The 26146-nt window shown below is 39.1% G+C and overlaps 2 pseudogenes; one reads left to right on the top strand and one right to left on the bottom strand.

Moving 5' to 3' along the window:
* The window catches only part of LOC102507523, a 367819-nt pseudogene that overhangs the window by 261751 nt on the left and 79922 nt on the right, over positions 1-26146 (bottom strand).
* LOC106730890 lies at positions 20816-21166 on the top strand (annotated as a pseudogene).

The following is a 26146-nucleotide window of genomic DNA, read 5'->3' as shown; positions in this document are numbered from 1 at the left end:
AGAAAACATCAAGAGAAGTATCAGTTGTGACAATATAAAAGTCTGCTAGAATCCCCAGATGGAAGATTTGAATCACAGGTAAGGTTAGCGGAAAACCATGAGTCAATACACGGGACGTCACGGGGACAAAGACAGAGCACATTTTCAGTAACTGTTTTGTAATGTACCTGACCCAACTCCGAGTCCCTGGGTAGAGAACCACTAACTCAGGAAGCGCGTGTCTATGTTATGCATTTCGTCACTTAATTACACCATGCTTGGTGTGGTAATCTGACGCTTTAACGTGCGTGTGTATACCTTGTCTTGAGAGGCGGTGTGTTGTGATGCAAAGTGCACTGACTGTGGGATCAGAAGACCAGGTTCATTCGGTCACTAACTAGCTCTGTGACCTTGGAGGAGACCCACCCATGCCCAATCCCGCTGACCTCAGTTCCCTGCCCTCCAAGCCAGTTAGGACACAAAACCTTGCATCACTCCTTTGAGTTAGGATTTTAAAATGCTACGGTCCCCATTTGTGACTTGACCTTGGCTGCTCTTAGATTTAACCCCCAGTCAGTTCTTTCCACAAAGCTCCTTGTGATTTATTTATAGTCTTACGTTCTTTTAGGTCTTTTTAATACCTACATCTCATCTTCCAGCCCAACTTGTCATCCCTACCTACTCCCAACCTAAGCCCACAAGTATTATGCATGTGGTAAAAAATTTAAAATGGTTGTTCAAATGTTCAGCAAAAATTTCTGGAAAATGAAATAGTAATATGCATCAAGTACTTTAAGAAAAAACATTCTTTGACCTAATTATTTGTGTAGAATCCTGGACTTAATATGTAATTCCAAACTCAAACAAGAATATATATGTAAAGATGTTCAATCCAGGGTCGCACTGACTGCAAAACAAAACAAAACTAGAAACAACAGAACAACATTAATAATCATCAAGAGAGGAAGGCTGAGTAATTTATGAAATACCCAATGATAGAAGCTTCATATGTGTGATACAATATATGACAGAAGGATATTAAACACTCTTGAAAAATGATGTTTTAATGGTCAGAAATCTAAAATATGCTATTAAGAAATCAAGTATAAAAAAAAACTATGCATTATGATTCCAGTTGTGCAATGTTAGAAACACACACAACACACACATTCACACACACACACAAAGAAAAAAAGACTTTGGAAGTATAACAAAATGTTAACTATGGATATTCTTGGAGATTATGAATGATTATTTTCTGTCTAAATCCTTTTCTATCTTTTCAGTTTTCTATAATTTCTGTATACTACTGCTTACTTAATAATCAGAAAAAGCCTTAAAATGTTGCTAATGAATTAAATGAAGTTTAAAAAATGATTGTACTAATTTATTTAACTATAAAATGGGACTGATAATACTATTTTCACTCCCATATTCCCATATATGAAGCATAATAGAAACATTATTATACTTTGCATTCAAACTGTTAATATTGGTTTCCTCCATAGGTTAGTAAAATTTTAAAGAAAAATGACAGTGTCTATATTCCTTTCAGATTAATGACCCTCAGGACACGTAGTAAGACATGGCCAACAAGTAGTTGTTAAGAAATTATGACTTATGAAGATTAATTTAATCCTATAATTTCTAAACTCTCTGAAATTCACAGTAATGCAAATTGGTGCACATCCATAGACATCACAAAGGAAGGAAAAAAAAGAGCTAGATTTGTTCAGCGCATTTAATTTACATCTGTTTTCTGAGAACTACTGTTAGTGGCAGGGATCATCAGGCTTGTTTCACAGTTTGAGGAGGTTGAAATTTAGAGAAGTAACCTCACTAAGATCACCGAAGTAGATTATATTCAGACTACTTTCTGCTCCTCCCAAGGAGCCTATTATACAGTCTTACCCCATTGACTTGGGCTTGGCCAATGAGCAGAAAGTGGAATGGATTAGTCATAGGGTACATGTCTCTTTATTAGAAACTTTCAGTTTTACAAAGTGGTACACCATTTTATTTTCCCACTGGTAATGCTGAGAATCCCAGTTGCTCTGTATACAGAAGGATGTGTAGTGGTATTTCATTGTCTTTCCTGTGAGTTTGTGAAAGTCTTTGAGCACATCTGATCCAGTCCTACGGCAAACGTAACAAGAGTTCTTGTGTTCAGGTTAAACAATGATGACTCCTATACACTTACAGACTTCTAAACACTAGAAGCTCAATACAGATTTTCCTCTTCTGAAGTCAAGAAAAAAGAATGACAATAAAAGCCTGAAGTCTTTCATTTCAATGAAATTTCTCTATATTGGCTGCTACTGTTGTGATGCTTTAAGGCAAAGTTATTAATTTTGTCTTGATGTATTTATTCCCTGATTGCTTGTTTTCAGAATCCCTCACCCTTGCAGGGTACTTTGTGATTTCACAAATTCATTAGCACTCTCATTGCAGCTTTGATAAGGTAGGGAGAAAAAAGAATCAGCATCCTGCCTGGAACACCATGGTTGACAATGGGTCCTGAACAAAAATAGCAGCCGCGAGAATGGTGTTTCCCAAAGGAGGTGCCCAGACATGAAACTCGCCTTTTTGCCTGAACTGAAACTATGTTCCAGATCGGCAGTAGAATTATAGTGGAAAAGATGTCACACCTGGAGATGTAGTCACTTGAGCTCCCATGCCCCTCAGCACATCTCAAATATGCAACAGTGTTGACTACTGCGCATTCAGCTGCCATGTGCTATTTACTCCTGGGTGAGGTATTTCATAACCAACTTGACTGAGGCCCAAATCAACAGTTACAAGGTGAAGGAATTTAAGGAGATAATAATTTCTTGAGAATTTGTTTCATTATTAATAGAACAGACACCTCCCACCCTTCTCCAGTGGAATTCTCCACAGGCAGGGAAATACATCTTAGATTTCCTTTTACTCTGCTTTTTGTATCCTGGTTGCATTCAACATTAATTCATGCATGATATGCATGATTTGACCAATATTTTCCCTGGATTATTTCCCTAGATATATTCCACTGTAACAGTGATATATTTTTAAGTAAGTTGTTCAGAAGAAGAGGATTAGGTACATGTAAGATAATCATTAGTCAATTTTAAAATGGGCCCAAATTAACCAGCATCATCTTTAATTTTTATTCTTACTAACTTGAGTTACATATAATGGACATGTGCTGGGATATGTGCAGGTTTGTGCACACGTGCAAGCCTCATAATTCAGTCAGTCAAGAGCCCTAAATCTGCCAAAAGCTGCCAGCCAAGTCCAACCATATTTGTCCTGCACAATCTTAGACTCTTTAAAAAGAGCTTTGGATAAAAGCCAGGAAGCCGTTGGGGGCTGGGTTCTGCAGTGTCTTGCAGTTACCAGGTACTTGCCCAGGGAGATGGTTGATGTGGCCACAACTGCTGTTGCCACTGCTTTTTGTTCTTCTTCCTTAAGTCACTCACTTTCCAACCCTCCTCCTACTTACCGCAAACTAACTATGGAAATTCATTAAGTCTACTTGAGGGAATAGCCTATATGGCTCCCTAAGGGAATATTCATTTAATATACTGGTTCTTGGTCCCCCCCACAGACTTGTATGGCCTTCTAGAGCATTGGTTTTCTACTCTGTAAAACAAAATGCACAGTACTTCCTCTTGGGATAGTTGTGAAAAGTAAACAGATGAGTAAATGTGAACGTCTTCATTCATGTTAAGACATGGCAAAATAGTGTTATTCTTTAAAAACAGGAAAACCAAGATGAGTGCCTAGAACAGGTTATCACTAAATGTCTGCATCTGAACATATGAGTAAGATGTGTGGTATTGCTCTCAAAGTGTTTTATATTTCATGTCAAGAGGGAAAGATAAGATAAATCATGTCCAAAGGAGAGGGTGCTGACAGAAGGTATGTCACGATGATGCCTGACAGAAGGTGGTATTAACGCTAATGCTAAGGATTAGTAAAGGAAGGGCAGCTAGAAAAGCTGAAAAGAAAGAAAGAAAGAAAGATAGAAAGAAAAAGAGCTGGTACAGAGGCAATAACACAGACAAATGAAATATAATTGTGCTCATAAAATTTAGCAATAAAGCTGTTAAAGTATATGATAACCCACTTCACTAATGTACACATCAAAGGGACATTTAGAGGTAGTAAAATCAAAGAACTATATCAGTTCTCCTTTCAGGTATGCCTGATGTTTGCAGAACCTGTCCCTCCTTAGTGTTACAGGATCACCTTGAACCTTGACCCAAGAGTTGTTCCGAGATTGTGCTTCAGACTGTTCTGTGTTCTACTGCTATTTATCGTCTATATCCAGGCTGAGACTCATCTGTACTCCGGGCTAAATTTGCCCCAGTTCAGTTCACCTTACAGACATCCCAAGGGGCATCCTGCATTCTTCATCCTCTGGTGGCTCAGTGGAATTACACTTGAATGAGGAGGGTCCCCACCCTGATCTTCAGGACCTATTGCTGCTAATCAGAGCTTGACTCATCGAAGTAAACTCAGAGGTGACTTCTGATTAAAGTTCTCTGATTTTTGTATATGGTAGGACTTTGTCTACTGTAGATGTCTTTCCACCCTCATAGACAAAGCCTGATTCACAAAAATGCCTGCCTCCTCAATAGATCCATTTAAAAATATCCTTTATGTTTAAGAAAAGATTTGCCAAAGGATTTCTTCAAATAGCTCTTTTCCTTCCTTTGAATAAGATTTTATTTACCAAGTTTCAAGAATACATTGATCACCAGTAAAGTGTGATATTTCTGCATAAGAATAGCACAGGAAGAATATCCTTAAAAGCCTACAGGCCTGCCTAGACAGCGTAACAAAAAATGATGAATAGTATTAGTCTTGTTCACAAAGAAGAAAATGGCCTCATTTTTCTCTCCGAGTCCTGTTAAGGCTCTGTCTAAACATGGGTCATGCATTACCCAATGTCCTTTGCATTTAGAGGCTTGGGCTTGACATCTAGATGTGTCTAGAATCACTTTTTTTTTTTTTAAGGATAAACTCCCTTTCTTTTATGTAAAGGAAAGGAAAGAAAGTAAACTCCTAGATGGAGTCATAAGATTGAACTTTTATTTTAAAAAGAGGGAGAACAGAGTAGAAGCAAGTCGCCCTCAATTATCCATGTTAATAAGGGACAAAATTAATTTACTGAATCCTAAAACTTTTATTTAAACAACATATTCAGTCTTTTAAATCCATTTATTCATGATAAACATTGCTTGTGGTTTTTAAATTAATGCCTTTCCCCAACCTCCTTCCTAAATCTCCATCAAATTTTTTGTTTCCTAAGACCCCAGAAGCATTCTATAGACATGAAGGAGTTAGATCACACCTCTTCAACTAATTCATTTAATTACCCAACTCACCTCTCTGAAATATAATTGTGCTCATAAAATTTAGCAATAAAGCTGTTAAAGTATATGATAACCCACTTCACTAATGCACACATCAAAGGGACATTTAGAGGTAGTAAAATCAAAGAACTATATCGCAGAGGCACTGAAGGCTTGGGTTAGTTTCTGGCTTCTTCCTCTTCCAATAGTCTTTAAACACGTACAAGACTCTTCCATAATCCTTTTTTAAAAAATCTCTTTTGGTCCCATTCTATCTCCTGGCAAACTGTTCAAATTTTTTACCCCTTCTCCAAATTTCTCAGAAGCACAGCCCACACTCCCATTTGCTAACATCTGTTCCATTACTGGACTGAAACTGTTCTCATTGTTCCTCCTAAGATCACAGTTTCTAAGTTCCCACATCCAAGGGCTATTTTCCAGTCTTTACCTGTGGAACACAACTTGGTCTTGATACCTGCTTTTCAAAGCTCTGCTCCCTTGGACTTTATGCCATCACAGCTTCCTGATTTTCCTTATATTTCTATGAGTCTTCCTTTTGCCTGGTTTGTCTGCACAAACATTCAATGTTGCCTAGGCCCAGAGCTTTTACTGCATTGTTCTCCATCTGTGGTTTCATCTCTTCATCTCTCCCCCTCTCCCTCTGTGGTTTCATGTAGTTTAACAACCAAATGCTTACTAATGGCTTTCAAGTTCAAATCCTTGGTTCCCATCTCTCGTTCAATCTCATGCTTCATAGTTCAGAAAGCTTGAAATGCCTGTAGTTTCTCAATCTAGCACGACTGAGATTCATGTGCTAAACTAGAGGCTGGATAACACCACCAGAATAAACAACAAATCTTCAACATACCCAAAGCTGAAATCACCCATTTTCCCCTTAAATTTGTTCCTATCCTATATTATCTATTTAGTTTATGACACTGCTGTTCAAACAAATATTTAGAAACCTGGGTGTCATTTTTCACTTAGCCATCTCCCTGAATCTTCGTAGGTAATCAGTGAAATGACAAAATTCTAATGACTTTGTCTCAAAGTACTTTTAAAATCTACCCTTTTTATTACTCCAACTACTATTATAACTAAGGCTCTTGTCTCCATTTAAACTCTGTGGCAACCTCTTCTTTCACTTCATTTACATTCTTTTTATTTTCCACTAGCCCTAGAGTTATGTCTAAAATGTCTGTCTTTTTGATGGAGCCCTCACTCCTCAGAACGAAGTCCAAGTTCCTTGACATGGAACACAGCCCCTTGCCCACCTTTAAGCCCTCATTTCTTGCCCCTAGATCTCACACCTTTAACTTGTCACCATTCATTCTCACACTTCATAGTTCAGAAAGCTTGAAATACTGGTAGTTTCTCATACCGCGTTCAATTTTGTGCCATCACACTTTGCTCGGGCTGTCTCCATTCCTATCTCTTTTTACCTTCCCCTCACCTCCGCCAACACCACCTACCTGCCTAGCTTCTACTCACCCTTCGAGAATGAGCAAAATATGATTCCCTAAGGTGTTTCTGACAGCAATACTCCCCCCCATGCCCCATGCTGAGTTGAACATCTCTCCTCCAAAACCTCGTAATGTCTTGCGTACCTCTCCTACACACTCATCCTCAGCCTTTAACGCAGTACTTGACAAGAGCTGGCTCTCATGAATAGTTATTGAATGAGTAAGTGTGGAAGAGCGGGTTAGCTTCCTGCTGACTGTGTTTTTACGTGTATCAGTCTAAGATGTGATGCCATTTCTCCCCAGAGTAGAGGAGACTGAGCAGGGGAGTGTGACAAATGATTTTATCACCATTTCCTTTTAACAGTTCAGCCTCATGATTTTGTTTGAAGTTTTAAAGACTTGTAGAATATCAAACACATCCAGATCTAAATGTGGCCATCAAACTACATTTCAAAATAGTGATTTTAAAATAGCACCCATTGTGGAAAATGGGTAACATTTCCTCCAAGAGAGGACACAGTCAAAGGTTGCCTAGAATTTTCATGTCCCTCCATTCCAAATTTTTCATTGGAGACACCAACAAGTAGGACCAAGTTCACCTGTGTGTCTAGTCTCTATCCAGACCTGGCACAGGGATGACAATTGATGGTTAGAAAGTCACCAAAGAGAAGGAAAATCTAAAAGCATGGGAACCACCCTCTCAATAATCAAGAGATAACATAGTGTGTTTTTACACTATTTTAGCATTTTCAACTGGGGGGGGGGGGAGAACAGTGCTTTCTGTAACTCCTGAGTCAGTGCCTGTGCTTTGTCTCACAGGAAGCATCTGGGTGCTGCAGGTCAGAGGCGATGGAGGCTACAATGGGCAGGTTTCACAGAGAGAGATTAAGTGCGCGGAAACTGGAAGTTTCAGGGAATAGGATGTGAATACTTTTTAGGACAAGAGCAAAGAATCATAGACAACAGAAGAACTATCTGGAGAGATCTGAAAAAAACCAAAACTAAAACAAGCGGCTCTGAGAGATAAAAACAAAATAAGTCAGATAATTACTAATCACTGCATGAAAACGATAGAAAGGGAAAAATTAAGAAAATGAGTTTTTCACTAAAATAAGTGACAGAAGAAATGCAGCAGCATCTGTAGATGACCAGAACTAACTTCCTTTGCTTGAGAAAGGGTGGGGAACAAAGAATACCAGAAGGAGAAAGAACGTTTTTTTAATCAGAAAGTTTTCCAGGTTTATAGACAAGAAAGTATTTAACTCTTTATCTGCATAATGCTTGTTTTGTTACATCTTATGTTAAATATCACTCATTTGCATTTAACAGCTTTAAAAATAAAGAATTTAATCACCTTAAATATTTGATTCTAGATAAGATAAAACTCATTAGCTTGTTCTACCTATCTTGGTTTATTTTCTAATTTGTAATATTAGCATTTGGAGGCCTACATTCTACTCTTATCCACTTGGTATCTTCCATTCAAAGTACCCTCATAATCCTTCTCTCTTTTGCCCAAGATCCAGTGCAAAGTACCTTCATGAAACCCAACCCCCAAACTCTCCAAGCACCTGAGTTCCTTCAACTACCAGAAGGACTCAGCTTGCTCTTAACTCCCCAGGCTCCTTCTCCAAAAGCTCAGCCACTAAGAGCACCACAACCATTTTTAAGGACTCAAGGTGTCACAGTGGAATAAAAGTTCATACAAGAGAGTTTACTTTTGAAGCATTAGAAAAGTAGATGCCCATATTGTCTTATATTAAATAAAAATGTGTTTGATCTGAGATTGAAAAAATAGTTATATGGTATTTATTAGTATTTTACAGTAACACAATACATAGGTACCACTAATGCTAAAGCTATGGCTTCAGAATATTTACACAAAACTTTAAAGTTTAGGATCACCAAATCATTTTATAGACCAGAAGCCCAAGACCCACATAAAACAATGTATAATCCATAATGTTTTAGACCTAGCAGAAAACAAAACAAAACAAACAAAAAAAACCCCACAAAGAACAAACAAACAAAAAAACCCACCAGCATGTATTGAGAAGTAAATATTATTACTACAGTGTGGAATCCTAAATTTACTTATTAAGCAAAAGCTGAGTAATCTTTTTTTGTTTCCCAGCTATAAACATACTCGTAAATATCATAAATATAACATCTTTTTGACACCTAAAGCTAACTCAAACTTGAAACCTTTACTCCAGACTGTTCTCTCTTGGATTCAGTGAAGCAGGAGTCAAAGGTAGAAGAAGAAGCATCAGAATTTTATATTTTACCTTATTTAAGCATTTCTTTGTTGTTTGGGGTTGTTCACAGGCAGTAATTCCATTAATTTTCACGTAGGGCATTCCTACTACTCCAGCGAGAAGGCATTCTGTTAACATTTCTCCATAGCAGTTGAAATAAAAATCAAGGTGCCAGGAAAAACAAAATATTCTCCCTCATATAGGGGAGTAGGATCTAGAGAAATCTCCTAAGCAGAGGTATAGAAAATTAGAGCCTCTTCCTTTGCATTTTCCAGCAGCCTTCTGGTCAGGACAGAATGTGGTTTCTTGGTGCAGTATGACATGGTATGGGTATTACTTATCCATTACTGGTTACAGATGACCCCCAAATCACCCTAAGAAACATTTAATGTCTCACACAGTTTCTGGAAAGTCAGAAATCTGAGAGCAGCTTAGTTCAATGGCTTTGGCTTGGGAGGTCTCAGGAGGTCGCAATGAAGCTAGGGTGGCCAACCATTCCAGTTTGCCTATAACAGAGGCGTTTCCCTGGATACAGAATTCCAGTGCTAAACCCAGGAATGTCCCTGGAAAACCTAGACCATTGGCCCCCTATATCAAGTGCCATTTGGGGCTGCAATCTCTAAAGACTTGACTGTGGCTGGAGGATCCACGTCCAAGTTCATCATATGGCTGTTAGCAGGAGGCTTCAGTTCCTTGCTGTGTATACCTCTCTACAGGACAAGCTCATAACATGGCTTCCCTCAGAGAAAAATATATGATGCTACACTACCTTTCATGGCCTAATCTCCGAGTCATACAACTTCACTTCTGCCTTAGTCTATTCATTAAAAGCAAGACACTAAGTCCAGCTCACACTTAGGGTAGGGGATTATAGAAGAACATGAATACCAGGAGACAAGGATCTTTAGGCCATCTTGGGGACTGGCCACCACAGTATGGTCTAGGATGGTGTGGTATCGTATGGTATGGTATGGATACTAAAGAAACGTGTTGAACATAACACAGGTAGGTGTCCAGGTGAGGCCCCTTCATGTTTTCAGTCAACAAGCATTTGTTAAGAACCAAATACCATGTGAAACACTTTTCTCTGAGTTTATACCAGGAGCATAATGAGAGCAGAGCAGTCCCCAAAGCAATGAGCACGTTAGCAAATCATTCCCCCAGGAGTTTACACAGGAGAAATTGGGTTTAAAAGAATTTCAAGGTTAACCTGGAAAATGAAAAATAAGTATAAAAAGCCAAAAGTAAGATAAGGAAATCATCACATTTTGTAGCATCTCTGGGAAGTGAACAGGCCAAACACTCGGTATAAGGCAATATAATGCATGGGCTGTGGAGACAGACTGCCAGCTTCCCTATCTTCTAATGCATGACCCGGCCAAGTTAGAGCCATCAGATGGGAATAATAATGGCACTGACCTCATGGAGTCGTTGTGAGGGTCAAAGAAGCTAACTGTGTGGTGACTAGAACAGCGTTGGGCATACAACAGGCAACCATGAGCCTGTATTTGCCAACCATCACCATTCTTGAAACCAATGTCTCTGACTTCTCAACCACTTTACTGTTAGTCCTCAGTCTCCTTTGGGGATCGTTTCTTCTCCAACTCATTTTTGTCTGCCATTCCTCTTCCTGTGTTTCTCAGGTTCCTCGCCTCAAACTACTTTTCTTTTCCCTACACATTCTCCCTGGGAAATGCCATCTTCACACAGTTTTAACCACCAACCGTATGCCGAAGACTTCCAAAACCCATTTGCCACTTCACAACTCTTATCCTGTAAGTGTTAAATATCATATAGACTCATAAGCGGTAGGAACACAGCAGATCTAAAACTGAGACCACTACCGTCCCTGCTTTTTCTCTTACCCACTGTTTCCCTTTCTTGGGAACTGCTGTCACGATCCTCCTCCTTGCCTAAACCAGACTTCCACCCGAGAGTCATCCAGACTTATTCTTAAGTCACTCAGCATTCAATTGGTTCCCCCATCTTATCTCTTAAAAATCTTCCAAGCTATCTCTGTCCCACTGCTTCCATCTGACGCCTCAGCAAGCCCTTCTCACCCTCAGAGGAGTTAACACAGCATGGGCAAAGGACAAGGGCTCCAAATTGCAGCTTTCTCACTTCTTGATTATATGAATTATTAAAGCCTCAGTATCCTCTCTATTAAAAAGCAAAAACAAAAGCAAAACCTCTCGCCACCACCCGAAGGACGTAAGAACCTCCTACTCGAGGCTCCCACAGTAGCCTCTCTCAGAGTGCTGATTTCTGACTGTACCCACTGGGCTGTGAGCCCCTTGGGAGTCGAGGTTGACCTCAGTGGTGTTATATGCCCAGTAAAGTGGGAAGCCTGGCCCAGAGAGTGTCAAAAAATGCTTGTGGAGTAAATTGCATGGGGACTGGTGGGCCTTGAGCTTTTCCAGCACCCAGTGTTAGAACCATCACTGCTCCCTGGTCAACCTTGAGTCCAATAGATGTCCCCTGTATCACCCACATTTGACCACCATGAATGACTTAACTGACCACCTGCTGGCCATGTACATGGAACTGTGTTTTACCAATGATAAGCATACATGCATTAAGTGGAATGTCGTTTCCTCTTTTTTTTAATTGACTGATCAAATCCATGATAAAACCACTTTAATTTGATGAGAATCATACCTTTTCCATAAAATTTTTCCTCAAAGACATGAAACTAGAGAGTAAATAGTATTCATTACATTTTATTGTCCTTTTTTAAAAAAAGTAATAATACCTTGTGTGATTTTTTTTTTTTCCACTTCAGGCCTGACAGCTGTGGCAATGATTTGAATCAACTTTGAAAAAGAAATAATTATATTTGCTGGTATAAAGCCCTTGAAGTATAATTGGGTTTCACGCCGGGAAAAAAAGTAGGAGCCGTTTTCAGGTCTTCTCAAGTCTCAAACCACAAATATAAATTCCAAGGCCTTTGTGGCACTGACAAAGCAGGGGATTCAGGTCTCCAGTGTCACGAATAGGTAGGACTATCCCAGCTACGGCTAAATACCACAACTGTAACATTCTGTCTCCAGAATCCACAACTCTTCCAAGGCTTCCTGAGCCCTGGATATACCCCAACATTCTGATATATCCTGTGAGTCAGGCTGCTGAATTGGTTTACACCTAAGAAAATGTTTTTGTTAAATTCAGGTTGATTTCATGTTTGTGATCTAAGACCAATTGATATTTGACATCTCATAGGCAACAGCAAAGATATTTTGTACAAAGGACAACCTCCCATTTGTCACAGATTTGGTTAAGAGTGGAGATCTCGAACATTTCATCTTCTGTCTATTTTGGATTTCTCCCCCTCTTCACTCAGGCCTTTTCAGTGACATGGTAGATATTCTTAGAAAGGACATGCCCATCAGTGCTCATATTGACCTGGATACTAGGAGCCAGTGTGAGGTAAAGTGAGGCCAGAATCAAAAAGAATTAAAATAAAACTAAATTTGTAAAACTCTTTATCCAAAGAGAGCAAACATGTAATATTTAACTTTGGATCCTGAGGAAGGTTTCTATGATCTTTTTTTTAAAAGAGAATTTCTTTTTTATCTGGGCAACATATGTGTTACTCTTTCTCATTATTTTGCTAGTTCCTTATTTCTAAACTTTCTGTTTTATCCTTTGTCTTTTTGAAAATTGAAAAGATAGCAGAATATCATTGATCAAATTAGATGCGGCAAGCAACAAAAATAATAATACAACTGATTCATGACATAATACTCAGGTTCTGTAATCGTATTAAAAATATGTAAGAAAATATATGAGTTTTAGATTCAAACTCAAACCTGACTTAATCAAAAACCTATATAGCTCTTTCCACCATAACACAGGGCCCTTTAAATATTGCTAATATACTGAAGGGAAGCTTTGTTGAAAGGACAGCCCTACAACCTACAATAAAGGGACTCACATAAAGACGAGCATTTCGGAACCACGCCCTGACGTGCAATCTCTGTCTTCCCTGTGTTACGGTACAGCTGTTACCATCCATTTGTGTGGTGGCTGTGTCATACTGGCCCTGTTGGGGTCGCTGAAATCACAGACACATTCACTCAGAAGAAAACGAGTGGGTTTTCTTTTTCTTTCTGAGAAAGCTTTTTACATTAATCCACTTAATCCCATGGCTGGTTTGCCACCGAAATCTGAAGCAGAGTTTCTTTTACTGGGAATTTCCTAACTTTGAAAAAAATTTAAAATAGCTAATAGGATCTTTTTGATAAAAGATGCCTTCCTTAACTTTCAAAAATAAAAAAAAGTATGTGAGTGTGTGTGTGGTTGGAAGGGCAGGGGTAGAGGTGGGAGGCAAGGAACAGATGGATCCTTTCAGTAAAATGAATATTATTTTACCTCTGAACAAAATTACAACATATTCTATAAAAGCAAAGGAAAATGTGAAAATTTGTTTACTTAGTAATAGCTAAAAATAATTTATTTTTTAAAAAAAGCAGGATTTTAGATACATGTCATTACACATTTGTCAAAACCTATAGAATGCACAATACCAGGAATGAACCCTAATGTAAACTATGGGCAGTGTGGGTGATAATGACGTGTCAAGGCCGACAGTTACAAACACACCATTCTGGTGGGGGACGTTGATGGTGGGAGAGAGTGTGCACGTTGGGGTGGCAGTTTTATGGGAACTCTGTACTTCCCACTCAATTTTGCTGTGAACGTAAAATTGCTCTAAAAAATAGTCTATTTTTTAAAAAAAGCAGATTGGCATGACACAAATCAATGTACTCCCCCAGATTTTAAAAGAAGTAAAAGATGTTTTTCTTATTCCAGTGGGATAAAGAGAAATATATATATGTACAAATATATATGTATTTATAACTGGCATTGCAGCTTACTTATTTATATGGGAGGTGATCCTATGGGAGGTGACCCCATAGCCCTAGAATTCTGCCATCATTCCCTCCAGTCCTGAATGACATCATGACCTCACGTTATTGGGCACAGACCAATGCACCATCAGCATCCCCTGGGAACTTGAAAGAAATACAAATTCTCAGACATGACTCAGACCCACTGAAATAGAAACTCTGGTGGTAGGGCCAGGCAATCTGGTTTTTAACAAGCAATCTGGGCAATTGTGATACTAACCAAAGTTTGAGGACCACTGGTTTATAGTAGAACATTACTGCCTTCCCTGGAAAGATCGTTCTTACCCTCAGAGTTGAAAGGGACCACAGAGATCAGCGCTTTTATTTCACAAACATGGAACCCAATTTCAAGGATCAGGAGTTCAGTCATCTGTAAAAACAGGAAAAAAGAAAAACCTATTTCACAAGATTTCTGTAATAATTAATGAGTGAGTACATACAAAATACCTAGAACAAAGCCTGGCATGTATGTGCCCAATAAATAGCTTCTTGTCATTAGCACTGGTACCATTATAGTTATTTAGCTTTTTGAATACTTCATGAGCAGAATTCAAAAGCTATGTTGGGACAATTGAACATCAATTCTGTTAACCGCTCTTAAATTTGTTGAGAGGAAGCGTGTGTCCTTGCTGCATCGATAGTAACCTCTGGACCCTGAGGCAGGCTCCACACGGGTTTCTTGCTGTTCAGCACAACAGGCCACTGATGATGTCCCCTCCCCAGCAGGGGCGAGCGTGAGTGTGGTGATGAGCCAGCCTCCCTGGACAAGACGTCGAGAGCAGGTGAATACCGTCAGAGCTCTTAAACAAGCACGCAGTTACTGGGAAAGGGGGAGGTGGATGCCAAAGAGCTAAGGAAAATGTTGTAAAGATACATTAAAGAAAAACTGTGTAGGAAGGTAAAGTTAAGCAATGGACCCTCGCTGTGGAGACCCAAACAGGAGATTTTTCTACAGCTGGAGTCATGATAAAATGAAGGAGGGAGGGTGAGGGATGACTGGATGAATGGCAGGGATCAAAGATGGAAACATTATCTCAGGAGTTTTTTTTAAAAAGGGGGGATGTTCAATGAGTTCTCATTAAATTAATGTAGCTCATGCATTGATAATAATAGCTAACACACTGACTGAACCAGGCACTGTTCTCTGAGCTGTACAGACGATAACCTGTGTCATATTCACAACAACCTTAGTGGGGACTATTACTATTATCAGAGGAAACTGAAGCCCAGAGAAGGTAAAAACTTCCTGAGATTAACAGAGCTGGTAACTGTTGGTGCTAAGATCCAAGCCTGGGCACTTTGGTCCCAGAGCCTAAGTTCTTATCCCCTGAATTTTGCTGATATCATCCTGTCCTGCAGGTGCTGTTTCTATTTTGCACCTCACAGACCCTAAATGGAATAATAAGAAAAAATGATCACACAAAGCGTTTATGTGTGTTGCAGACTTTATTAAAGGTTTAAGAAGACAGAAAGAGATGTCTGCCGTACAGTTATTAAAACAACTTAATATTGAATTGTAAACATCAGTCTATCTAAAGGGCCTTCCTTTTCTTGCTGTCCTCACCTTCCAGACCAAACCTTCCAAAAGAACCAAGGGCATCTTTTGATCATACTCTATTGGTCCACATAACCCTGTTTATAGAGAAAGGGAAAAAACACAGTTTGTTCCCTAAGAATAATTCTGGCACTTGCCAACATGATTATTTTTATTTCCCCTTGTTGCCCTGGTATTCAGAGATCAGAGAAAGCTGAGAGCCAGTTTTAAGTCAATGTCCTCTAAAGGGCTAAGAAGCTGGAATTACATTAACAATAGTCTCTAACACACACCTGGCTTCACTGAATGCAATGTGAAAAGGACTGTTGTTCATGGTTTTTTTTTTGTTTTTTTTTTTTTAGGTCAAGCACACATGTCAAGGGACACCTCTGTCAGCAGCAACAACATCTTTGAACAGAGACCACATGGACCTGAGTGGACACCAGAATGAGCTTCACAGGGATGCCTCCTAGAGCATCTGTCAGTGCAGGCACATGGAGTCTTGCTAAGGTATTAAGTTTAGTAGAAGCAATTTGAGGATCCCAGTCAGACAGCATCACAAGCATGTGACCTTTGCAGTTGAACAGAGCCCTACCATCAGAAGGGCCCTGCAAACTTGACTTAATTCTCTGCCATCGCTGTCTTGGAACTCTTAATAATTTCTGAATAACAAGCCCCATATTTTCATTTTGCACTGAGCCCTGCTCATTCTTCAGCCAGCGCTGGCCCTGGTGGCTGCCCTGCAGCTTCTTATCTGCTAGGTCAGCATAATACCTTCTAAATGGACAGGAAAGTGAGTTACAACTGTTGGAAGATATTAAGCCAAAGAGCATTTCTGCTTGATCACACACCAACTAGAATTCGACTTTGAAAGGCATCAGGTACCTTGGAGCTGGGCTCCCTGCAAGAAGAGCCCAGATGCTAAGTCCATCTACAATCTGTCACCAGTCCTCAAAGGGGCAAACACAAAAACTGAGAGTAAGTATTTAGAAATGTTTTTAACAATTTGACATTGCCACAATCTCCAAACACATGATCATTTTTCTGGTCATACATTGGTTTTTATAAAAATATGAATCCATGATGGATAGGAGAAGGGAGGAAATACCCTGGTCCTTGCCACATATGTTTTGCAAAGCTCTGCCCAAAGTCAAAATCTTCATTCCAACCAAAACTAAGAAACAGTTCAAGAACACCAAGAAGAGAGACCACCAATGAAATGTCAGATTAAGATGCTGCTCTTAGAAATTTGGGGCTCTGGGACACCCTAAAGAGATTTACCAAACAAACAAAACACCTAAAACATTTTGTTGCCTAACAGTTACCATAGAAAACACACTTTTTTTCTTGGTCTTCTCAATGTTATTAAATTTAAATTCTTTGGACTCAAATGTCGGGCATCAGCAGTTTTGTATTCCTACTATTTCCAGGTCCAGAATTAGCAGTTAGCAAGTGGCATGGTCTAGGACGGACCTGGCCTTTCCATGCCCCAGGAAGGCCAACTAGACTTAGGGAATTGTTTAGTGCCCTGGTGTGCTGGTGCTGATTAAAGATTGCACAGGAAAACATGCAAATGCAATTTATCTTCTCTGAAACTCAATTTTCTAGACAGTATTCACTTCCTCTCTGGGTGGAGTCTGACTCTCAGCTGACATTCTATGAAGATGGGAATCTAGGTGTTGGCCTCTGGTCAAAGGAGGCTGCCTATGCTGTTTGCCTTCATGTCCTCTCCTGAGCTTTGTAAGTCACTCTCATCTCTGTAGCAGATAAAAAGAGGCAGAGCAGTGACCAGGACTCATCAAATTGTTACCAAACAGAGCTTTGGCAAGATGCCATCTGCGAACAGAGGGTTGCTCCATGAAAGAGCCCCACAAAACTCACTCTTGTGTCTACTAAGAGGTAGTTTGTTGAGTTTTTTGTTTATAAATTTACACCCTCAGGAGAAATTCCTGTCTGTCCTAAGCAATAGTTCAGATTTTTTTCTGTCCAATTAGTCTCTTTATGTCGTGGACTCTGTAGGCTGTATAAGTGATCAAGCAGTGTTCTTTTCCTTCTTGGCTGCTGGGACGCCAATTAGTCTCAGATTCATGGTCCTTTTGTATGTACTCTGAAGGCCTTTATGGAATGTGTTTTTATATCCAGTTTGTTCTTAGCTCCATATTATCTCGTTTGCTTTTTCTTTTTACAGCTACTTATGATTTATGTTTCATAGAAAAACTAGCTCAGTTGCTATTGGAAGAAAATATCAAGAAAAGAGAGAACGGAGAAAAAAAGAGTTGGGACACATCAGGGTAGAAGGGAGAAGAGGGACGAAGAAAAGGGAAAAGAGAGGGAGGAAGGAAAGAATTTAAGAAAAACAGAAAGTATAAGTCAGTGAAGGGGAGGGGCTGTATACTGTACTTGTGGTGATAAACTGAAATGAGATTCTCACAGAATTAAACAAGGAAAGGGTCATACAAAAGGAGGTAGAGTATGGATTATTATAGTATGAATTCTGTAAAAATAACTCCAAAATAAAAATGTAAGAACTGCCCTTCAACTGTGCTATTCACTAGCTACCTACCACTATTTAATTATGTCCAAGTTCAAATGTAGCAAGATATGAAATGAAGCTTTTCCTACTGTTTCAGAAGCTTGCCTTCAAATCTAAAAGCTTTGAATCTAAGGGCCAAAGTTAACTATTATCCCCTTCCCCATTTTAAAAAGATCTAGACACATCCCCAGAGGACTCATGAAGAGGTGGTCAAATTGGTTTCTTCAACTACCAAGTCCGTCAGCCAACTCCAGCCCGGTGGAGCTGAAGAAGCAATAGAGGAGATTTTTCTCAAAAGGCATTGGTAGGAACGGACAGCGCTTAGTGTTCTCTCTCACCTCCTCCTGGGATGTTCCCTCTCCTATACACACATACACACACAGAGACAAACATATACACACACTTCAAGCCAGGAGAAAAGGGCCCTGAGGGAAACTCTTTTAGAGACTGTAATTGTCTTCTCTCAGATGTGCCTTGTGCCTCACCCTCAGCTCGATATTTGCTGAGCTGCAGAATCTTGGCTTCTTGCCCTTTTAAGAAGACTGGGGAACCCTGACGTGCAGACAAGTGTCTCCAGGCATTTGGGGCTATACAAGAAGAGAGACACTGGTGGCTGCCTCTCCTTAAAGAAGTCTGAGGATGGGAGGCTGGCTGGAGGAAACTAGAACAGAGAGGGAGGAGAGAAGGTAGCAGTAGGGGTAACCTGCACTTTCAGAGTTTTCCTTCAGGTTACAAGAAAGTTGCAGAAGGCAGCCAGGCTCTAGCTGCCTTGAAAGAATCCCAGTGGAGAGGGCAGCCCATAGGCTGGAGGAGACCACAGGGGTACACCTCTAGAGCAGGAGAGAACGAAGGTTCCAGAAACTGAACCAGGGGAAGCCTCACCTGTGAGGGAACTGCAGGGTGGGCATTCCAGAGTGCCCCCCCAAAAGAACCCATCACTGCATCTGGCCAAAAAGCAAGTGTTGGGCATCTGCCCTAAAGAGGGTTGACAGCTGGATGAGTGCACAACAGTCGGGGCAGGGTGGGGCTTCGTCCAGGTTTTTGCTCCCTTTCCTCTGACGCCTGGAAAAGCAGTAGCCGTGCCTGGGTGAGGCCTCAGTTAGGGAAAAGGAGTACCCCTCTAAATTGGGTGTCAGCTTATTTTTTTTAATTTAATTTTTTCATAGCTGGAAAAAAAGAAAAAGACTGTTCTAACACCTAAAAGCAACTACAAAAGCTCTCTAGTTCTTGGGAAGAGAGCTCTATAAGATAGTAGGAAAAAAAGTTTTCTTGATTTATACCCTCTCAGGTCCAGTTCTATCAATAAATTTACATACATTTACATAAATTTAATAATTCTGATTCAAAAGACAAAACAATTGAAACATTACCCCCCAAAATAAATTATTATACCTAGTAATATAAAGAAGCTACATTGTTTGCAAATATTTTCTCCCATTCCATAGGTTGTCTTTTTGTTTTGTTTATGGTTTTCTTTGCTGGGCAAAACCTTTTAAGTTTAATTAGGTCCCATTTGTTTATTTTTGTTTTTATCTCTATTACTCTAGGAGATGGATCCAGAAAAATATTGCTGTGATTTATATCAAAGAATGTTCTGCCTGGACTGTTCTCTAGGAGTTTATAGTACCCAGTCTTACACTTAGGTCTTTAATGTGTTTTGAGTTTTTGTATATGGTGTCAGAGAATGTTCTAATTTCATTTTTTTTTTTGCATTTTTTGTAGCTGTCCGATTTTCCCAGCACCACTTATTGAAGATTGTCTTTTCTCCATTGTATACTCTTGCCTCCTTTGTCATAGATTAATTGACCATAAGTTTGTGGGTTTATTTCTGATCTATCTATCCCATTCCATTGATCTATGTGTCTGTTTTCATGTCAGTACCGTACTGTTTTGATTACTGTAGCTTTATATTATAGTCTGAAGCCAGGGAGCATGATTCCTTCATCTCCATTCTTCTTTCTCAAGATTGCTTTGTCTATTCAAAAGATTAATTTCCAAAATATACAAACAGTTCATACAGCTTGATATCAAAAAAACAAACAACCTAATCCAAAAATGGGTAGAAGATCTAAATAGACATTTCTCCAAAGAAGACATACAGATGGCTAACAAGCACATAAAAAGTGCTCAACATCATTAATTATTAGAGAAATGCAAATCAAAACTACAATGAAATATCACCTCATATCTATCCAAATGGCCATCAAAAAGTCTACAGATAATAAATGTTAGAGAGAGTGTGGGAGAAAAGGGAACCCTCCTACACTGTTGGTGTGAATGTTCATTGGTGCAGCCACTGTGGAGGACAGTATGGAGGTTTCTTGAAAAACTTGAAATAGAGTTAATATATGATCCAGCAATTCCACTCCTGGGCATGTACCTGGAGAAAGCTCCAATTCCAAAAGATACATGCATTCCAATGTTCACAGCAGCACTATTTATAATAGCTAAAACATGGAAACAACCTAAATGCCCATCACAAATAACTGGATAAAGAATATGTGCTGTGTGTGCGCATATATATATATAGATATATATATAGATATATATAATGGAATATTACTCAGCCATAAAAAGGAATGAAATAATGCCATTTGCAGCAACACAGTTGGACCTAGAGATTATCATACTAAGTGAAGTAAGTCAGACAGAGAAAGACAAATATCATTATATCACTTATATGTAAAATCTAAAAGCAAAATGGGCAGTCTCCCTTGACCTCTGACCTGCTGGCAGCCCTCCAGCCAGAGCTGTGAGGCCAGGAAGCCAGAGCCTAGCCCCTGAGGCAGAGTGGCCTCCATGTTCAAGTACCTGGCCCAGATCATTGTGATGGGCATGCAAGTGGTGGGTAGGGTCTTCCCCTGGACCCTGCAGCAGGAGTTTGCAGCTAGCTGGGCAGCAGCTGACACCTGGGGTCACACATGACACCAGTCTTCCACCGCCTCCAACCTATCCAAGAGGCACAGCAGATTCTCAGCATCTCCAAGCTGAGCCCTGAGGAGATTCAGAAGAACTAGGAACACCTGTTCAAGGTGAACGATAAACCTGTGGGTGGCTCCTTCTACCTGCAGTCAAAAGTGGTCTGAGTGAAGGAGCACCTTGTTCCAGGCCCAGGAGGACAGAGAGAAAGAGCAGACGCCCAAAACGTGACAACTTGGCTCCTCCCACCCCACCCCACCTGCCGCCTCTAATTTATAGCTCTGTAATAAATGTATTTTCCACAATAAATAAATAATTAAAAAAAATTTTAAATGGTGCAAATGAATTTATTTACAAAACAGAAATAGACTCAAAGACAGAGAAAACAAACTTATGATTACCAAAGGGGAAAGGTAGGGAGGGATAAATTAGAAGTTTGGGATTAACATATATAAAATAGATGACCAACAAGGGCCTATTGCATAGCACAGGGAACTATATTCAATATCTTTTAATAACCTATAATGGAAAGGAATCTGAAAGAGAATAAATTAATATATATTATATATATATATATATATAACTGAATCACCTTGCAGCACACCTGAAACACTGTAAATCAACTATACTTCAAGAAAATTAAAAAATTAAATTATATAAACTTATTTATACTTATATAAATAATATAAACTTAATTCATATTAAAATAAAAGTACACAATACTCAAAAAAAAGAAACTACATTCTCCTCAAAACATTTAAGATATATACACTAAAAGTTTAATTGATAATAATATCTTACACATTATTTTTTCTCTTTCTCAGGTAAACAGTTGAGCTTCCCTCTTCTCTTTTCACAGATTCTCCCATTTTTAACATACTTCTTCTAATTAGTTTAATTAGGGTAAAGAAAAAAAGGACAAATAATAAAGATAGGAGTTTGTAAGTTTAGAAAATTAGTACAATTTCTAAATTCACAGGGGATAGTAGTTATAATAACTTGGTTAGAGAGACGTTCTCCTACAACAGTGAATTCATCTGGTTTTCTGTGCAGCACTGTATCCCGTGCCTTGCTGGGAGGACCTGTGCCCTGAGAACAGGTTTATATGCCATATGCACATGGGGACTTAGACTATATCACGTTCAACAAGGCAGCTTCATGAAATCAGCCCTCACCAAGCTCCCTTCTCAACACGGCTTCATATTCTTGCTGCAATCAGCAAATGCTTTACCATTCGGATATAAAATTCTCCACTAAGAAATCCTAAATCATTTGCAAATTGCTTTCACAACTAGACCCTAAATTGGGCCTTCAATTTTTTTTTCCTCTCCATAAAAATGAGTTTTCAAAAATGAGTATAGTTTATTTTCTTTCCTAATGACTACTTCCAAAATCTCTGCATGCAGGCTATTTTAGTTCAGCTGAAACAGGTGGCTGGAGCAGGAAAAATTGGGGCCTAGGTCTCCTGCCCCTTGAAACCTATCTCCTCCCTGGAAGCAGCTGCCCTGCTAAGAGTTAACCAGGAACTCTCTCCACTAAGAATACAATTCATCAGTGACTACCTTTTGATAAATGCATGCAAAATCTAGAGTACACAATTAAAATTAGACAAAAATTGGACAACACAGTAAATCAATTTTTGTGAACTGTGTGTGATCCTAACTACAAATTATTCCAGAAACATATAAATGAATGAAGAAATCAGAGATGAGTTCATATAAATTTTCTGATACTCTTACACTTTGCACATCACAAATTATTACAAAACTTAATGCCTAAAATAACTGTTTTATTTGGGGCAGTATTTTGTGGATCAGGGATGTAGAAAGGGCTTGGCTGGGCAGTTCTCAATTGAGGTCTCTTAGGAGATGGCAGTGAGATGTGGGCTGGGGCCCGAGTCAACTGAAGGCTATATTGGACTGGCCATCTGAGACATCTTCCTTACCAGGCCAGCAGTTGAAGCTGACTGCTACTGGGCACTGAGCCGGGGCTGACCAGAGTGCCAGCACACAGCCCCTCCCACAAGGCAGTCTCAGGGCTAGACTTCCTGACAGCTACCTCCCGGGAGTGAGCATCCCAAGAGAAACTGGAGGAACTTCATGGCTCTTTTTAAAACAAGCTTCAGAAGTAACCCAGCATTGCTTCCGTTGCAATCTGTTGCTTCCAAGCTAGTTACTACAGATAGCCCAGATTCCATAGGAGAGGACATAGATCCCACCTCCCCATGGGAAAAATGTCAAAGAATTTGAGGACATGTCTAAAACTGCCGCATTTCAATCCATCTGTTATAATGAAATAATCCCTCTCTCTCCCTGTATGGTAACTGCCCACCCTGCAAAAGAAAACTTCTGCAATTACATTACCCTTGAAAAATCCTGGCTGAAATGTAAGGCATTTGAAAATACAAGATTGAATTATTTAGTGTAAGGCAAATAGTTTCGGTTTTGGTTAGATTTGGGGGAGGCAGGGAGTGAGGGGAGTCCACAGATATTTTGGCTATTTTCACCTGGATGATCTAAATGGAATTTAAACATTTTTTAATGGGTTTGACACTTTCACTGAGACTGAGCCATTTCTATGAATAACTCAACTAATGAATTTGGTTCTAAGACATGGCTTAATTAGCATTTTGACACCACCCATTCAAACAAATTTTCCAAAAAAAGCTCCATGCTGTTAACTATAAAAAATGAACTGCTGGGCTCCTGACAATATAAAGGTCAATTAAAAGCTTCTCTACCCCTTATGCAACACACAAGGTACTTGGCTGTGATTGTTTTTCCACTGCTATGAAGTTATCTTGTTTGCATTATCTTTTTCCCAGGCAGACCAGAAGCTCTTAGTAAGAGGAATTCACCATCTTTCCAATGGAACTTCTAATTTAAGGGTTGAGGCATTTCTAAAACTCACTTTCCACCCAGAAGGAATCGCATACTCCATCCGTCCTGTCCCACTTGCCTGTATATGGTTCACATCTAATAGGTTGTAAATGTCTTTGTTCACTTGTCTCTCTCTCCTATTAAACTATAAACTTTCTCAGTGACAGAAATGGAACTTTAGTCATCCTTCCATCCCCCACAGTTAAAACATAGAAGATGCTTAACAAACATTTGATGATTTTATTCTTTCTTTATCTTGTAAAGGAACTGTTTCTGAAGTCTTAAAAAATGTATAAGTACATACTGCTTAGTTAAAAGAATGTTGATTACCAGAAGTTTTCAAACCTTCCAGTACAGTTTTGGTAACCCAAATCAGTGGTTCTCAATCTAAAGACTGAGGCACATTGAAGATCTCTAAAAAGTCTAAGTCCTAACCCCAGAAATCCCAAAATAATTGGTCTGTAATGGGACTCAGGCATCCATAGCTTTTAAAACACCTTTTTATTTTAAAATAAATTTAAACTTACATAGAAGTTGCAAAAGTAGAACTGCCTCCCCTAATGTTAGCATCTTACAAAACTATAGTATACTTATCAAAACTAAGAAATGAACGTTGGTACGAAACTCTTAACCAAACTACAAGGTGATTCAGATTTTACCGGTTTTGCAGGAATGTCCTTTTTTTTTTTTTTTTTTTGTTCTAGCATCACAATCCGGGATTCCACATTTCATTTAGCTGTCCTATCTCCTCAGTCTCCCCATTTTGTGATGGTTCCCATCCTTCACTTGTCTTTCATGACCTTAACACTTTTTAAGAGTACTGGTCAGTTGATTTGTAGAATGTTCCTCAATTGGGAGCATCTCTAAAATGATTATTAGATTAAGGTTTTTCATTTTTGCCAGAATACTACAGAAGTGGTCTGCCCTTCTCAGTGCCTAATATTAGTAGGTACGTTATGTTAAATATATCTCATTTCTGGTGATGTTGATGTTGTAAAATGATACAGCCACTTTGGAAAACAATTTGTTAGATTCTTAACTTAAACATCTACTTATCATATGATCCAATCATAGATATTTATACAAGAAAAGTGAAAGCCTACACTTATACAAAAACTTGTACATGAATGTTAATAGTAGCTTTATTTGTAATAGCTCCTATTCAGATGTCCATCAACAAATGAGCTGATAAGCAAATTTTGGTTTTTCCACACAGTGGAATACTACTTAGCAATAAAAAAGGAACCACTGATACATGCAACCTCTCTCTGGTAAAAGAAGCCAGACCAATATATACCAAAGTATATATTGTATGATTCCATTTCCACAGAATTATAGAAAATGCAGACTAATCTGTAGTAACAAAAGGCAGATTGGTGGTTGCCTGGGAACGTCAGAGAACGGCAGAAGGGACAGTTTACAAAGGGGCACGAGGAAAACATATGGATGTGTTCTTTATCTTAATTGTGGTGACGGTTTCACCAGTATATACATACGTCAAACTTATTATATATTAATCATATCTAATAAAGAGGTTTTTAAAAAGAAATACATTACAGGAAAACAAAACTACAGTCTCATACCCCTCATGAACATAGCTGAAACAAGAACCATAAACCTGATCCCAAGTTCCCTCACCCAGAAATTTGAATTTAATTGGGAAGTGATATGACCGGGATAACAAGATTTTTTAAAAGTTCCTTATGTGATTTTATATGCAGCAAAATTTAAGAACAACCATTCTATTCCATGACCCTAGACTGCACCCCCAGCCCTGGAAAATCACTTAAACTAATGCCCAGGGAACCACACTGGAAAAATATGAGCAGGCAACGTAAATCCGTCATCACTCCCAGAAAACAGCAAGAAGTACCTAACATTGATGGCTAATCAGTAGTATCACCTTAGTAAAGTGAAAGGTAACTTTATTAGAAAACAATCAAACAAACCCAGAGGTGGGATGCTGAGAGTTCAGTGCCAGTGCTAACACCTGAAAAACATGTAGCCGTAGCTGCAGCATGTAAGGAGTAAGTAACTCAGAAAATGAAGCTTTCTGAAATGCCCTGATGAACAGGGAAAGGTGAACGGTCCAAGATCAGGTTTAAAGAAAAACAGGGGAAAATGCAGAAGTTTTAGACAAGGGATCTGGAAGTAAAGGAAGTCAACAACTTGAATTATCACTCTTAAAGGCACTCTCTGTCAGCAGGAGCTTATGTTTACTTTCATTCGGTGCCTTCTATATCTTTTCTATTGTATAGTATTTAATATGGTTTTAGTTTTTAATCTACTGTTTCATTATCCCTTTTTTCAAAAAGATATCTGAATTTCTTTT

Source organism: Camelus ferus, chromosome 11, assembly GCF_009834535.1.
Source record: "Camelus ferus isolate YT-003-E chromosome 11, BCGSAC_Cfer_1.0, whole genome shotgun sequence".
NCBI lineage: Eukaryota > Metazoa > Chordata > Mammalia > Artiodactyla > Camelidae > Camelus > Camelus ferus.
Note: the sequence above shows the minus strand (reverse complement) of the source record. Positions and strands in the feature narration are given on the sequence as shown.